We start from the raw sequence: 12,951 nt of genomic DNA, 5'->3' as shown, positions 1-12,951 counted from the left end.
TATAATATCTGACTGTGCTCACACAGCTTAATTGTGGGGGAGACTGGGGAGCAGTTATAGGTTATAGCAGGAGCCAGGAGTACATACATATTATTAAAATTAAACAGTGCACACTTTTGCTGCAGGCAGGAGTGCCACTGCCAGTGTGACTGACCAGTGACCTGACCACACTGACCACCAGTATAGTATACTATATTGTGATTGCCTGAAAAAGTTAAACACTCGTCGTGTGACTTGTGTGGTGTTTTTTTATTCTATAAAAAACTCATTCTGCTGACAGACAGTGTCCAGCAGGTCCGTCATTATATAATATATACCTGTCCGGCTGCAGTAGTGATATATATATATTTTTTATATCATTATTTATCATCCAGTCGCAGCAGACACAGTACGGTAGTTCACGGCTGTAGCTACCTCTGTGTCGGCACTCGGCAGTCCATCCATAATTGTATACCACCTACCCGTGGTTTTTTTTTTCTTCTTTATACATACTACATCTCATTATCATCCAGTCTATATTAGCAGCAGACACAGTACAGTACGGTAGTCCACGGCTGTAGCTACCTCTGTGTCGGCACTCGGCAGTCCATCCATAATTGTATACCACCTACCCGTGGTTTTTTTTTCTTTCTTCTTTATACATACTACATCTCATTATCAACCAGTCTATATTAGCAGCAGACACAGTACAGTACGGTAGTCCACGGCTGTAGCTACCTCTGTGTCGGCACTCGGCAGTCCGTCCATAATTGTATACCACCTACCCGTGGTTTTTTTTTCTTTCTTCTTTATACATACTACATCTCATTATCAACCAGTCTATATTAGCAGCAGACACAGTACAGTACAGTAGTCCACGGCTGTAGCTACCTCTGTGTCGGCACTCGGCAGTCCATCCATAATTGTATACCACCTACCCGTGGTTTTTTTTTTCTTCTTTATACATACTACATCTCATTATCATCCAGTCTATATTAGCAGCAGACACAGTACAGTACGGTATTCCACGGCTGTAGCTACCTCTGTGTCGGCACTCGGCAGTCCATCCATAATTGTATACCACCTACCCGTGGTTTTTTTTTCTTTCTTCTTTATACATACTACATCTCATTATCAACCAGTCTATATTAGCAGCAGACACAGTACAGTACGGTAGTCCACGGCTGTAGCTACCTCTGTGTCGGCACTCGGCAGTCCGTCCATAATTGTATACCACCTACCCGTGGTTTTTTTTTCTTTCTTCTTTATACATACTACATCTCATTATCATCCAGTCTATATTAGCAGCAGACACAGTACAGTACGGTAGTCCACGGCTGTAGCTACCTCTGTGTCGGAACTCGGCAGTCCGTCCATAATTGTATACCACCTACCCGTGGTTTTTTTTTCTTTCTTCTTTATACATACTACATCTCATTATCAACCAGTCTATATTAGCAGCAGACACAGTACAGTACGGTAGTCCACGGCTGTAGCTACCTCTGTGTCGGCACTCGGCAGTCCATCCATAATTGTATACCACCTACCCGTGGTTTTTTTTTCTTTCTTCTTTATACATACTACATCTCATTATCAACCAGTCTATATTAGCAGCAGACACAGTACAGTACGGTAGTCCACGGCTGTAGCTACCTCTGTGTCGGCACTCGGCAGTCCATCCATAATTGTATACTAGTATCCATCCATCTCCATTGTTTACCTGAGGTGCCTTTTAGTTGTGCCTATTAAAATATGGAGAACAAAAATGTTGAGGTTCCAAAATTAGGGAAAGATCAAGATCCACTTCCACCTCGTGCTGAAGCTGCTGCCACTAGTCATGGCCGAGACGATGAAATGCCAGCAACGTCGTCTGCCAAGGCCGATGCCCAATGTCATAGTACAGAGCATGTCAAATCCAAAACACCAAATATCAGTAAAAAAAGGACTCCAAAACCTAAAATAAAATTGTCGGAGGAGAAGCGTAAACTTGCCAATATGCCATTTACCACACGGAGTGGCAAGGAACGGCTGAGGCCCTGGCCTATGTTCATGGCTAGTGGTTCAGCTTCACATGAGGATGGAAGCACTCAGCCTCTCGCTAGAAAACTGAAAAGACTCAAGCTGGCAAAAGCACCGCAAAGAACTGTGCGTTCTTCGAAATCCCAAATCCACAAGGAGAGTCCAATTGTGTCGGTTGCGATGCCTGACCTTCCCAACACTGGACGTGAAGATCATGCGCCTTCCACCATTTGCACGCCCCCTGCAAGTGCTGGAAGGAGCACCCGCAGTCCAGCTCCTGATAGTCAGATTGAAGATGTCAGTGTTGAAGTACACCAGGATGAGGAGGATATGGGTGTTGCTGGCGCTGGGGAGGAAATTGACAAGGAGGATTCTGATGGTGAGGTGGTTTGTTTAAGTCAGGCACCCGGGGAGACACCTGTTGTCCGTGGGAGGAATATGGCCGTTGACATGCCTGGTGAAAATACCCAAAAAATCAGCTCTTCGGTGTGGAAGTATTTCACCAGAAATGCGGACAACATTTGTCAAGCCGTGTGTTCCCTTTGTCAAGCTGTAATAAGTAGGGGTAAGGACGTTAACCACCTCGGAACATCCTCCCTTATACGTCACCTGCAGCGCATTCATAATAAGTCAGTGACAAGTTCAAAAACTTTGGCCGACAGCGGAACCAGTCCACTGACCAGTAAATCCCTTCCTCTTGTAACCAAGCTCACGCAAACCACCCCACCAACTCCCTCAGTGTCAATTTCCTCCTTCCCCAGGAATGCCAATAGTCCTGCAGGCCATGTCACTGGCAATTCTGACGAGTCCTCTCCTGCCTGGGATTCCTCCGATGCATCCTTGCGTGTAACGCCTACTGCTGCTGGCGCTGCTGTTGTTGCTGCTGGGAGTCGATGGTCATCCCAGAGGGGAAGTTGTAAGCCCACTTGTACTACTTCCAGTAAGCAATTGACTGTCCAACAGTTCTTTGCGAGGAAGATGAAATATCACAGCAGTCATCCTGCTGCAAAGCGGATAACTGAGGCCTTGACAACTATGTTGGTGTTAGACGTGCGTCCGGTATCCGCCGTTAGTTCACAGGGAACTAGACAATTTATTGAGGCAGTGTGCCCCCGTTACCAAATACCATCTAGGTTCCACTTCTCTAGGCAGGCGATACCGAGAATGTACACGGACGTCAGAAAAAGACTCACCAGTGTCCTAAAAAATGCAGTTGTACCCAATGTCCACTTAACCACGGACATGTGGACAAGTGGAGCAGGGCAGGGTCAGGACTATATGACTGTGACAGCCCACTGGGTAGATGTATGGACTCCCGCCGCAAGAACAGCAGCGGCGGCACCAGTAGCAGCATCTCGCAAACGCCAACTCTTTCCTAGGCAGGCTACGCTTTGTATCACCGCTTTCCAGAATACGCACACAGCTGAAAACCTCTTACGGCAACTGAGGAAGATCATCGCGGAATGGCTTACCCCAATTGGACTCTCCTGTGGATTTGTGGCATCGGACAACGCCAGCAATATTGTGTGTGCATTAAATATGGGCAAATTCCAGCACGTCCCATGTTTTGCACATACCTTGAATTTGGTGGTGCAGAATTTTTTAAAAAACGACAGGGGCGTGCAAGAGATGCTGTCGGTGGCCAGAAGAATTGCGGGACACTTTCGGCGTATAGGCACCACGTACAGAAGACTGGAGCACCACCAAAAACTACTGAACCTGCCCTGCCATCATCTGAAGCAAGAAGTGGTAACGAGGTGGAATTCAACCCTCTATATGCTTCAGAGGTTGGAGGAGCAGCAAAAGGCCATTCAAGCCTATACAATTGAGCACGATATAGGAGGTGGAATGCACCTGTCTCAAGTGCAGTGGAGAATGATTTCAACGTTGTGCAAGGTTCTGATGCCCTTTGAACTTGCCACACGTGAAGTCAGTTCAGACACTGCCAGCCTGAGTCAGGTCATTCCCCTCATCAGGCTTTTGCAGAAGAAGCTGGAGACATTGAAGGAGGAGCTAACACGGAGCGATTCCGCTAGGCATGTGGGACTTGTGGATGGAGCCCTTAATTCGCTTAACAAGGATTCACGGGTGGTCAATCTGTTGAAATCAGAGCACTACATTTTGGCCACCGTGCTCGATCCTAGATTTAAAACCTACCTTGGATCTCTCTTTCCGGCAGACACAAGTCTGCTGGGGTTGAAAGACCTGCTGGTGAGAAAATTGTCAAGTCAAGCGGAACGCGACCTGTCAACATCTCCTCCTTCACATTCTCCCGCAACTGGGGGTGCGAGGAAAAGGCTCAGAATTCCGAGCCCACCCGCTGGCGGTGATGCAGGGCAGTCTGGAGCGACTGCTGATGCTGACATCTGGTCCGGACTGAAGGACCTGACAACGATTACGGACATGTTGTCTACTGTCACTGCATATGATTCTCTCAACATTGAAAGAATGGTGGAGGATTATATGAGTGACCGCATCCAAGTAGGCACGTCACACAGTCCGTACTTATACTGGCAGGAAAAAGAGGCAATTTGGAGGCCCTTGCACAAACTGGCTTTATTCTACCTAAGTTGCCCTCCCACAAGTGTGTACTCCGAAAGAGTGTTTAGTGCCGCCGCTCACCTTGTCAGCAATCGGCGTACGAGGTTACATCCAGAAAATGTGGAGAAGATGATGTTCATTAAAATGAATTATAATCAATTCCTCCGGGGAGACATTGACCAGCAGCAATTGCCTCCACAAAGTACACAGGGAGCTGAGATGGTGGATTCCAGTGGGGACGAATTGATAATCTGTGAGGAGGGGGATGTACACGGTGATATATCGGAGGATGATGATGAGGTGGACATCTTGCCTCTGTAGAGCCAGTTTGTGCAAAGAGAGATTAATTGCTTCTTTTTTGGGGGGGGTCCAAACCAACCCGTCATATCAGTCACAGTCGTGTGGCAGACCCTGTCACTGAAATGATGGGTTGGTTAAAGTGTGCATGTCCTGTTTTGTTTATACAACATAAGGGTGGGTGGGAGGGCCCAAGGACAATTCCATCTTGCACCTCTTTTTTCTTTTATTTTTCTTTGCGTCATGTGCTGTTTGGGGAGGGTTTTTTGGAAGGGACATCCTGCGTGACACTGCAGTGACACTCCTAGATGGGCCCGGTGTTTGTGTCGGCCACTAGGGTCGCTTATCTTACTCACACAGTCAGCTACCTCATTGCGCCTCTTTTTTTCTTTGCGTCATGTGCTGTTTGGGGAGGGTTTTTTGGAAGGGACATCCTGCGTGACACTGCAGTGACACTCCTAGATGGGCCCGGTGTTTGTGTCGGCCACTAGGGTCGCTTATCTTACTCACACAGTCAGCTACCTCATTGCGCCTCTTTTTTTCTTTGCGTCATGTGTTGTTTGGGGAGGGTTTTTTGGAAGGGACATCCTGCGTGACACTGCAGTGCCACTCCTAGATGGGCCCGGTGTTTGTGTCGGCCACTAGGGTCGCTTATCTTACTCACACAGCTACCTCGGTGCAAATTTTAGGACTAAAAATAATATTGTGAGGTGTGAGGTATTCAGAATAGACTGAAAATGAGTGGAAATTATGGTTTTTGAGGTTAATAATACTTTGGGATCAAAATGACCCCCAAATTCTATGATTTAAGCTGTTTTGTAGGGTTTTTTGAAAAAAACACCCGAATCCAAAACACACCCGAATCCGACAAAAAAAATTCGGTGAGGTTTTGCCAAAACGCGGTCGAACCCAAAACACGGCCGCGGAACCGAACCCAAAACCAAAACACAAAACCCGAAAAATTTCCGGCGCTCATCTCTAGTGATTAAACAGCTCTTCATTTTCTGGCTTTACTTTTATGCTAACAAAGTTGTTCTCTGAAAAAAGTGTCCACAAAGCCAAGTCTCTGATTAACACCTTTGTAGGGATGGTTTTTCACCTATTACTAAATTAAACTTGCTTCATTGGAAAGGCAGCAAGAAACACTAGACTAATTGGAGGTGCGCCCTAAAGCAAATTACAATGTTAGGATTAGGGGGTTCGGAAAGACCTCTAGTGTATACTGTCACGATCCGGGTATCTGGACGCCATAACTTACCTTTCAGATGCCTCCTAAGGCTGGCTCAGCGCTCCAGGACCGGATCCCATCTGTTATTCTGATGTCCCCATTCCTGCCTCCTCTCCTGTCACTCTGAGACGCTGTCACAGCGGCGCCATGTTACATCTTGAATGGCATCTCCCGCGGCCTCCGCCGCCGTCCCTGAGTTTCTGCATGCAGGATGTCAGAGTGGCGCTTATGTCAGCCGCGGCCTCCGCTGTTGCCCGCGTGGTTCAAATGTGCACTCATCAGTCTGGCGTCTCCTGTTTACTGTGGCCGGCGCCGCCATTGCTGTTAAAGTTCCCACATGGATTATCAAACCAATCTTCCCTCCAAGTGTCTGCATGGGCGCAGCCATGTTGGATTCTGTCACCTGTTCATTTCCACCAATCCGATGTTTCCATTGTAATCTGCATAATTGCCTAGCCAATCCCTTCCTTGCTGCAGGTATAAGTATTCTGTGCCTGAGCAAGGAAGGCGTCAGTGATTTGGTTGTCAAACCTAGTTCCAGTTTGTCTCTCTCCCGTGGTTGTTTTCCAGGTTCCAGTTACCATCTCCAAACCTCCACTAAAGAGACCCGCTCTAGTCTACCACCTGCGGTGCAGCCTGACTCTCCAGTCCTCTGGGACTCATCTGTTTCCAGTTACAGATTTACCTGCTTCCAGCCTAGCTTCCAGCAGAGATCAGCTCTTCTTAAAGTGCCGGTATCATTTCCGCAGATTACCACTCACCACCGGCACTATTATTTCACCGCTCTCAAACTCCATATATCAATCATATTTCATCGCTCTCAAGCTTCATTTATTATTTGGCTGGTTCCATCCAGCAATCCACTCCGTGCTTACATCAGTCTGGTTTCAGCCAGTACCCACAGCAGCCATTTTATCCACAGCAGCCCAGCTTTTCCTGGAACACCAGCTAGTATGATCCTGGGCTATCTCCATTGCTACAGTCGGGCCTAGTAAGGACTTTCCAACTAGAAGATAATAAGAACTGTCTCATACTACCAGAGCCCTGTGGTCCTTGCCCTCCTGTAGTACCCAGGAACTGTATTATTTCTCTGCTGATTTTATGTTTCTCTTTTATTACTGCTGTGATGCATGGAGTTTGTCAAAATAAACATCATTGACTTTTATCCTGGTTGTCGTGGGCACGCCTTCGGGCAATTCTTCTACATTTAACTTACATGTCCAGGGGTCTGATACAACCTCCCAGGTTCCACTACACCTCAGCCCCTACAACTGAGGCTGCCTCCAGTCAGCTCAGGCCCTCAGTTGTGACATATACACTGTATATACATTTTAAGATAGGAAGGTACAAATTACATATTCACATTGCATCTATGGGCTGGATTCAAATGTCCCTTTCCTCCCTCAATCGTGCCCGTCAGCAGCTATTCTATTCTATATAAGGAGCCACGCGTCGCCGCCATTTTCACTTGTGCATTGGAGATGATAGGGAGAGGACGTGCAGCGTTTTCTCAGTTTCTGTGTTCAGTGTGCTGCAAATATCTGTGCTCAGTGTGCTTGCAAATATCTGTGCTCAGTGTGCTTGCAAATATCTGTGCTCAGTGTGCTGAAAATATCTACGTTCTCTGCCTGAAAAATGCTCCATATCTGTGCTGCATTGTATTATATAGTATGAGGACAGGGCAGAATTTTGCTGACCACCAGTATATAATAATTAGCAGTACGGTACAGTAGGCCACTGCTCTACCTACCTCTGTGTCGTCAAGTATACTATCCATCCATACCTGTGGTGTATTTTAGTAGTTGTGCGCAGTATATATAGTAGGAGGACAGGGCAGAATTTTGCTGACCACCAGTATATAATATATAGCAATACGGTACAGTAGGCCACTGCTCTACCTACCTCTGTGTCGTCAAGTATACTATCCATCCATACCTGTGGTGTATTTTAGTAGTTGTGCGCACTATATATAGTAGGAGGACAGTGCAAAATTTTGCTGACCACCAGACTTCTACTTAAGTCCAATGGTGTAGGATGTGCAAAGCTGTTTGGCTGTGCATTTATTGATCTAAGCATGCATTTTTATCAAAGCGTGATAAAATTGACACATAACGCAGCGTTCAATCAGCGTTAATTTATCTTCAGCTGATATCGATTGTGAATTGACGTTTCTTCTCTTCTTGTCACCTACAGGTAATTACAATTGACTACAACCACCAATCTATTCTGCTGCACTATATCTATATATGCAAAGCTAATTCTGCTGGGTAATTACAATTGACTACAACCACCAATCTATTCTGCTGCACTATATCTATATATGCAAAGCTAATTCTGCTGGGTAATGCAAATTGAAACATTATTGCATAGTATGTGATTTTGAAGTACTTTTTTAAAGTTTTGAATGATATAGACCCAGTTTAATCTTTGTGGAATGCCTGGTTGTTGTTTTTAAGGTAATTTATTGCCTGGCATTTGAGGGGGTGGGGTGTGGTTACAGATTTCAATTATTGGTTTCACTTGTAATAGTCTTCTACTAAAGTCCAATGGTGTAGGCTGTGCAAAGCCATTTGGCTGTGCATTTATTGATCTAAGCGTGCATTTTTATAAAAGCGTGATAAAATTGACACATAACAGCAGTGTTCAATTAGCGTTCAATCGAAGTGAAAAAGAAGGAAAACAGAAGCACACCAATCTAACAAAACAAAGAAAACTGAAGAACTAATAACAAATGTGAGTCACTTACTCCTCAGATCACTCACCTCCTGATTGTTGCATCTGATTACATAGCACAGAACTACCTTACTTGGACATTTCATAAACCATCCATTTCACCTACAAATGCCTGTATCTGTATTATTGTAATTTTGTTTTTTAAGCACAGCTGCACCAATGCAATTTTACCTGCAAACACTTAAAACATCTAACATAATTACCATTGCTTCTTAAACCTCACACAATCCTTTCATTTCTTACACTCCAAATACATTTCTGCACCCACTTTATCTACGCTTTTGACTCATTTCATACTAAATCTACACCCCTTGAGCCTACACTGCTTTTCTCACCTGCATTTCTACAATTCTTCTGCTCGGATTCCCTTACAGTCTCCTCTCCTACTTCCACTTTCCCTCAACCTATTTACCTACTTAACACTATGTCAATGCTTTCTTATACTCCCCACATCACTCAGTGTCTACCTAATAATGTATCTTTATCCTTCCCCCCTAGTCTCCTCCACTGTCTCCCCTCCATCCCTCTGTTTCCTTCCCCCACCTTTCCTGTTACCCCACTTTCATTCACCTCTGCCCCATGGTCCTGCTACCCCACAACTCAGCCCTGCTCCCTCTCTCCCTTCCCTGTCACCTCCCCACACCCCCATTCACATCACACTGACCTCCCTCCCTGCCCACCTCCTGCAGTTTCCCCTCCTATCTCAGGCACCCGTACCATCACTACTCTCTCATCCCTGCCCTCAAAGTTAATCCCACCTCATCGCTACAGCAACCCTGAAAATCTAATTCACATCTCTCCCACAAACTCATACCCCCTATCCTGTGCCCTCTGGAATGCCAGATCCGTTTGTAACAAACTGGTCCCCACTCATGACCTTTTCATTTCCAACTCCCTACACCTACTAGCCATTACTGAAACTTGGATTACGCCCTCTGACACTACTTCTGCTGCTGCTCTCTCTGCTGGGGGCCTTACATTCACACACACACCCCCCGACCTGGGGGTCGCCATGGGGGTGGTGTTGGAGTCCTTATACCTTCTAGTTACTCCTACCAACTCATACCACCAGAACCATCCCTTATATTATCTACATTTGAGGTCCACTCCATATGTCTCTTCCAACCAGTCCATCTTAGAGTAGCTGTCATTTACCGCCCCCCTGGCACTGCTTCCAAATTCATCGACAACTTTGCTTCCTGGCTTCCTCACTTCCTCTCTTCTGACATTCCCACCATTATCCTAGGCGATTTCAACATCCCTATTGACATCCCCACACAATCCCCTGCCTCTAAACTCCTTAACCTCACCTCTTCACTTGGTCTCTCCCAGTGGACCTCCTCACCCTCCCATGTGAATGGGAGCTCACTGGATCTGGTCTTCACTCACCGCTGTGATATTTCTGATTTTTCCAACTCCCCATTTCCCCTCTCTGACCACCACCTGCTCTCCTTCAACCTATCTCTCTCGACTTCCCCATCTCAACCTCCTAAGGCTACCATCACTAAGCGTAACATTGAAGCTATTGACACCACATTCCTTTCCTCCCTGTTTGACTCACTTCTCTCTCCTATTCTCTCTCTCTCTCATGCCCTGAACAAGCCACTTCCTCATACAATGCTTCCCTTACTTCTGCTCTTGACTCTGTTGCTCCACCAACCACTGTTCACCCTCGCAAATTAACACCTCAACCCTGGCACACCAAATGCACCAGATATCTGCAAAAATGCTCACGTACTGCTGAGCGACACTGGAGGAAATCACGCTCTAAGGCAGACTTCCTCCATTTCAAACTTATGCTCTCATCCTTCAGTGCTGCCCTTTCTCTTGCTAAACAGTCATACTTCAAGAACCTCATCTCCTCCCAGTCTTCCAACCCCCGGCGCCTCTTTGCCACTCTCAACTCACTCCTCTGCCCACCTCCACCTCGTCTCCCTTCCTCACTCTCTGCTCTTGACTTTGCCACTTACTTCACATCCAAAATTGACTCCATACGTCAGGACATCACATCACACCAGACTATCAGTAACCAGCCTTCTCCCATCCCTTACCAACCCTCCCCATCCCTCGCACCAACTCTGTCATCTTTCTCCCATGCATCTGGAGAGGAAGTCATGGCCCTCATTCGTTCCTGTCCCCTCACCACCTCCCCACTTGACCCTATCCCCTCCCGCCTCCTCTGCCACATCTCTTCTTCTGCTTGTTCCCATCTTTCCCACCTTCTCAATCTCTCCCTCTCATCAGGCACTGTCCCCTCTGCCTTCAAGCACGCTCTCATCTCTCCTATTCTTAAAAAACCTAACCTTGATCCAAACACTCTCTCCAACTACCGACCCATCTCTCTTCTCCCTTTTGCCTCCAAACTCCTTGAGCGAATTGTCTACAACCGCCTTACTTCCTTTCTTTCCTCACACTCACTGCTTGACCCATTCCAGTCTGGCTTCCGTCCTCTCCACTCCACTGAAACTGCCCTTACAAAAGTATGCAATGACCTCCATGCTGCTAAATCTAAGGGACACTACTCTCTACTTATTCTACTTGATCTCTCTGCTGCTTTTGACACTGTGGACCATCCTCTCCTACTGCAAATCCTTCACTCCATTGGTCTGCGTAACACTGCCCTCTCTTGGTTGTCGTCCTACCTTTCTGACCGTCATTCTCTGTCTCCTCTCATGACTCCACCTCCCCCTCACTTCCACTAACTGTAGGGGTACCCCAAGGTTCTGTCCTTGGTCCTCTTCTCTCTCTATACGTCCTCACTAGGTAAGCTCATTAGTTCTTTTGGTTTCCAATATCATCTCTATGCTGATGACACTCAAATCTATCTTTCCTCTCCAGACCTCTCCCCTACTCTCCTCACTCGTATCTCCAACTGTCTCTCTGCTATCTCTTCCTGGATGTCCCAGCGCTTTCTTAAACTTAACATGTCTAAGACCGAGCTGATCATCTTCCCTCCCTCCCGCATAACCTCACCTCCTACAATCTCATTATCTATTGATGGCACTACTATCTCCTCTACCCCCCAAGTGCGCTGTCTTGGAGTAATCCTTGACTCCTCCCTCTCCTTCAAACCACACATTCAGCACCTCTCACAAACCTGCCGTTTTCATCTAAAAAATATTTCCAGGATCAGACCCTTTCTGACCCAGGATGCTACTAAGACTCTTATCCACTCACTGGTCATCTCCAGACTGGACTACTGTAATCTCCTCCTGACTGGCATTTCTGACAAATACCTCTCTCCACTCCAATCTATCCTCAATGCTGCTGCCCGGCTCATTTTCCTCACCAAATGCACTACGTCCACCTCTCCTCTCTTACTAGTCCTTCACTGGCTCCCCTTCCCATTCAGAATCCATTTCAAGCTTCTCACACTTGCTTACAAAACCCTCACCCACTCCTCTCCCATCTACATCTCTGATCTTATCTCGCTTTACACTCCCACCCGTCCTCTTCGCTCTGCTAATGCACGCCGACTCTCCTGCCTACGGATTACTTCCTCCCACTCCTACCTCCAAGATTTTTCATGCGCTGCACCACTTCTCTGGAATTCCCTACCTCTCCCCCTCAGACTCTCCACCTCTCTACAAAACTTCAAATGGGCTCTCAAGACCCACTTCTTCACCAAACCCAGCCAAATCTCATCCTAAACCTCTGTTCCACACTCTCTATGTACCCCATCTGTCTCACCCCTGTCTTTCTACCCCTCCCCTTTAGAATGTAAGCTCTCATGAGCAGGGCCCTCTTCCCTCATGTGCTTACTCTTTTCTTACTTTAATAATCTTCAGCAGCACCAAATCCAGCAGTCTTCTGCCACCTGATACTTATTCCAGTGTCATCTGCTGATGTAGCTATGTTTATTTACCCTGTACTTGACCTATATTGTCATCAACTGTAAGTTGCTGTTTTCCTGTTTGATTATTTGTTTATGTACTCTGTAATTTGGTGCTGCGGAACCCTTGTGGCGCCATATAAATAAAGGATAATAATAATAAATAATATAATATATAGCAGTACGGTACAGTAGGCCACTGCTCTACCTACCTCTGTGTCGTCAAGTATACTATCCATCCATACCTGTGGTGCATTTTAGAAAAAAAACATATCTCGGCAGAGCAATCTATAAATCCATCATTTTTCAGACAGCAACAGTG

Source organism: Pseudophryne corroboree, unplaced genomic scaffold (assembly GCF_028390025.1).
Source record: "Pseudophryne corroboree isolate aPseCor3 unplaced genomic scaffold, aPseCor3.hap2 scaffold_1633, whole genome shotgun sequence".
NCBI classification, from domain to species: Eukaryota; Metazoa; Chordata; class Amphibia; order Anura; family Myobatrachidae; genus Pseudophryne; species Pseudophryne corroboree.
The sequence above is the reverse complement of the archived record's forward strand: the minus strand, read 5'-3'. Positions refer to the sequence as shown.